The sequence below is a fragment of the Nelumbo nucifera genome, chromosome 1, assembly GCF_055504915.1.
Source record: "Nelumbo nucifera cultivar China Antique chromosome 1, China Antique-T2T, whole genome shotgun sequence".
Lineage (NCBI taxonomy): Eukaryota > Viridiplantae > Streptophyta > Magnoliopsida > Proteales > Nelumbonaceae > Nelumbo > Nelumbo nucifera.
This window is the reverse complement of record NC_142649.1, coordinates 157,537,716-157,542,078: the sequence shown is the minus strand read 5'-3', so window position 1 is coordinate 157,542,078 and position 4,363 is coordinate 157,537,716. Positions and strand designations below refer to the sequence as shown.

At 45.0% G+C, this 4,363-nt stretch overlaps 1 non-coding gene across 1 annotated transcript; it reads right to left on the bottom strand.

Moving 5' to 3' along the window:
* Positions 1-3,708: 3,708 nt before the first annotated feature.
* Positions 3,709-3,781, bottom strand: TRNAE-CUC (transfer RNA glutamic acid (anticodon CUC)). The gene has a single exon. It is a non-coding gene; the product is annotated as a tRNA-Glu (tRNA).
* Positions 3,782-4,363: the final 582 nt, after the last annotated feature.

The following is a 4,363-nucleotide window of genomic DNA, read 5'->3' as shown; positions in this document are numbered from 1 at the left end:
GAAGGGCATAACCTTGTAGCAGTACAGGCCAAACTCGGTTATGAAGGTGGTTTTTTCCTCGTCGGCTGGATCCATCTTGATTTGGTTGTAGCCCGAGTAGGCATCCAAGAAGCTTAGCAACTCGTGTCCCGAGGTCGCGTCCACTAGGCGGTCGATCCTGGGGAGGGGGAAGCAATCTTTCGGGCAAGCTCGGTTAAGGTCGGTGTAGTCAACGCACATGCGCCACTTGCCGTTTGCCTTTTTTACCAGAACGGGGTTGGCTACCTAGCTCGGGTAATGAACTTCCCTTATGAAGTCTGCTGCGAAGAACTCCTCGACCTCCTCATCGACCGCCTTTTAGCGTTCTGGGGCTAAGTTGCGTTTCTTCTGTCTAATGGGCCTAACTACAGGGTCAGTATTGAGCTTGTGAGTTATGAGCTTATGGTCTATGCCAAGCATTTCTGCTGTGGACCAAACGAAAACATAAGTTACTGAGTAAGAAGCGTACCAGTTCGGATCGCAAGGGTTCTTCCAGGGACACACCGACCTGAAGTGATCTGGCTGGGTCTTTTGCCGAGACAGGGATGGGAACATTTGCCTCCGTTGGTGTAGCTCGCTCCTCATTCTGTTCCACCGGTCGCTCCAGTTTGAGGTTGCTGGTTACCTTGGTGCCACCGTGCTCGGTGCATTGAGGCTAGGGATTCCGTCTGTCAAGAGGGGGACGGTGAACTGTCCGATGCATATAGTGGCGGGTTGAGGGTGTTCCCCTATAGCATTCAAGTCGGCGTTGTGCCTGTTGCTGTTGGAGGAAGCCATGGAAGCTAAGGTTTCTTTGAGAGAGAGAGAGAGTTAAAGGTTAGGGGAGGCTTTTTGAAGTCTTCCCACAGACGGCGCCAAATGATGATGCACAATCCGGTCGGTCCTAGTTGCTGGTTACCTCGCCTCCGACGGAGCTGAAGGTGCCTGAAACAAGGAAGAAGCTGGAGATTTCTAGGGAGGAACCCGGTCGGAACACTCCGAAGCTCAAGTTAGTGCTCTAGAGAAGGCAAGGGAAATAATGGATTTCGAGACCAGAAAGCACAAAATATCACATACCCCTTTCTCTTGGGGGAGGAAGGCCTCTTATAGCCACCTGGTGCACTTACTCCCAAATTTCTGCTAAGTCAGGCATAACCGCCGCTGTCCTCTCTGTCAGGGCCGCATCTGCCACGACTGAGATGGCGGTGGTAGGTGGCCGTTACGGCGTGATTGCCGTTTGTTAGACCCAGATCATTCAGGCGTGCTGCCTCAGAGTACGGATGTCAGATACGGTTTCACAGTCGTGCGACCTGGAGCCGAGGTGCCGGAGTGGTGCGCGAGGTGAAGTCTTGAGATCGGATGAGCAGATCCTACTGTCCCGAAGTGCTGGCACGTGATCCGAATTGGCTCGAGGTGGGCTGGCCCCGGCCTTATCCCTCGCGGGCTTCGCTGTTAGCCTCGGGATCCTTTAGGGAGAGCTCGGGAGCTCGGGCCTCTCTTTGAGGAGCTCGAGAGTTCAGGCCTCTCTTCGAGGAGCTCGGGAGTTCGGGCCTCTTCGGGATATGGTCGTGCTAAGTCATCGAGCCGAGCTGGCATTCCTGCTAGGTCATCTTGTCTTCTTCCACATGTTGCACAACTAAGGGGTCGGGCCAAATCTACCTCCATCAGTACCAATGCTCCAGAAAACATTTTCAGCACTAGTACGTATTATCTAGTGCCACATCATGCTCCTGTCACTGCCACCTCATGTTCCTGTTGGTAGCAATGAGCTGCAGTTCCAAGAAACGCCAAATTCGGCGTTGCTCCAAACCACACCTTCCCGATTTCCAACTTGTAGCTTGGAGCACCGTTTTTTATGGAAAAACAATTCCAAACAAACAAGTGTTTCCTGAAGTACTGTTTTTTCCATCGTGACACTGATGTATCACCGTTTTCTAGAGCAACAACATCGATGCCAAATAAATGCTTGTTGTCCTTTACTTTTATGTTCCTTGTAGTTAACTTATTTGGACAAAAGCTTCTCCTCACCGATGAGTTCACATTTCTGCCCCACAGCATCTCACCCCACAATGTCCCACAATACATCCCTACCATGTATTGGGAACTATCTCCTGATGATAATACCACAATCGGTGATGTCATCATCAGGAGATATTCTCAATACACGGTGGGGATGTATTGTGGGACATTTTGGGGCGGAGATGTCAACTCCTCACCGATTTTGTAGATAGCGTCCAACACACTCATAATCAGTTGGGACCATGGGTTGGTCGTGGACAAGGCAGAAAAATGGTGAAAGGTCTGAGAATTCAGTAACAGAATCAATTGTTTGGAAAGAAGAGAAGCGGCATAACCCCGAAAGAGAGGGGTGAAGCCAAAAGTTATAGGAAATTTACGGCGGAGGTCAATGGAGGTGATAGCTTATAATTTTTTACTATGAAAATTGATCTAAAGTTTGATAATCGCAATCAAGTATAAGGGAGGTGATTGCCATTATCAAACTTCACGAAAGTTTTCAACAGCAGTTGGAAATTTCAGGGGAGGTTTCAGCAATTTACCCTTTTTACTAAGGGGATGTTTGGTTCCGTTGGCATCACCACATCAACGTCACATGGGCGTTTGTGTTTATTGAGCATGAAACCACTGTTTAGTTTCACTGTTTATCAAATAAACACTAAAAAGCATAAACGTCTAGATTTATGTGCATGAGGAATTTGGGGAATGTTAAATTCTTGTTCCCCCAGTGCGCCCAGGCTTTTCTTGAAATGAAATACTTATGTGACATATTTTATGAGGTGCTAATCTGAGCTGTAAAGTAAAAAATTTTTAAATTATGCTCAACCAAACAATAAAAACAAGAAATGTTTAAAGTAAAGTTGTTAAAATAAACATTTAAAGCAATAAACACCCAAGGTTCAAAGTATGGACACGTATCGTGCCGACGGCTTCCCGATATGCCCCTACAAGGGTTGTATTGGGTCAGACCATGGTTCAGATGGTAGTTGAGACTTAAACCGACCCCCTAAACCAGTTTTGAAAAAAAAAATAAAACATAAAAAAGACACCGATATAAGCTGATATGGCCTGTGTCGATACTTTGAACCTTGTAAACACCCACGAAACCAAACATATACTAAGTAAAGAATTTTTCTGGAATCTTCTAATGACTTTGCCACCTCATGGCTAGCTGTTAGCCACTATTTTGTGACCCGGGTTAGGCTGGGTGATGGGTTGAATCGGGTTTATGGCTTGGTTCACTATTTTGAGTTTTCTATTGACAGAAATCAGAGAACAAAACTTGTTCATGGGAACATTTAACATTCACGAGTCCAGATTACCTTCCAACAAAAAACGTTCCAATACCCTATATCTGACACAGCACATCTCATATAAATGGGTCGCAGTCTCGTGGTGAAATGTGCGGTGTCAGATTATGTTGTAGGGGTTGGAACGTGTTTTGTTGAAGTAGTTCACACACAATAATGGCACCTCCTCTCTACTCCAGTGTTTCTTTTTTTCTTCATCTATTTATAAGTGCAATTGAAAGGCAGTTTCGGAGGCATGGTTCTGCTCATCAACGATTTTAACATGAATTGGTGTGGATTTAGGGGTTGATTGGCCGGAAAAATGAAAGGCCACTTACATGTTTGGCCGTCGGTGTTTCTCTCAGCGACATGACTTGCTTTTTTTGTCGAGCGAAAAAGCAAAATATTCCGTTGCCGGGACTCGAACCCGGGTCTCTCGGGTGAGAGCCGAGTATCCTAACCAACTAGACTACAACGGATTTGTGTAAGAGTATTGATTACATTTATAAATGGATCTAAACATAAGCCTAATATGCTTTTGATGAAGCCTTGAGATTTTTACTTGTTTTTCTTATTATAATGTTCAGTTTTTGATTACTAATAAAGTATTAGGTTTGATCTTCCTCATGCTTCATCGAATTGCTTTCCAAGTTTTAGATCATTGATCTGGGTCATTCAAATGGTTTGACCAGATCAAGCCATTCAAATGAACTGTGTTATGATATCTAAAGACTGATTTGGGCCATTCATAAGATGTGCCATGATCAATCAAGGTCCAACATTGCGGTATCCCTGCTTAGCACATATCATATATACTTTTATACTTTGGGAAAGCCATATTAATGTAGCAAGGAATGTCGAACAAATTAAAAAAAGGGTAAATTATAAAAACCGCTCTACTATGGGGTCTGTGACAAAGAGCCCCTGTACTTTGTTTTGCGACAAAGACCCCTTGTACTATGACCATGAGACAAAGACCCCCCCTTGACCGTTAAGTCAGATGACAGAATGCGTTAAATTACCAAAGTATCCCATTAAACTTTTTCTATTTTCTTTATTTT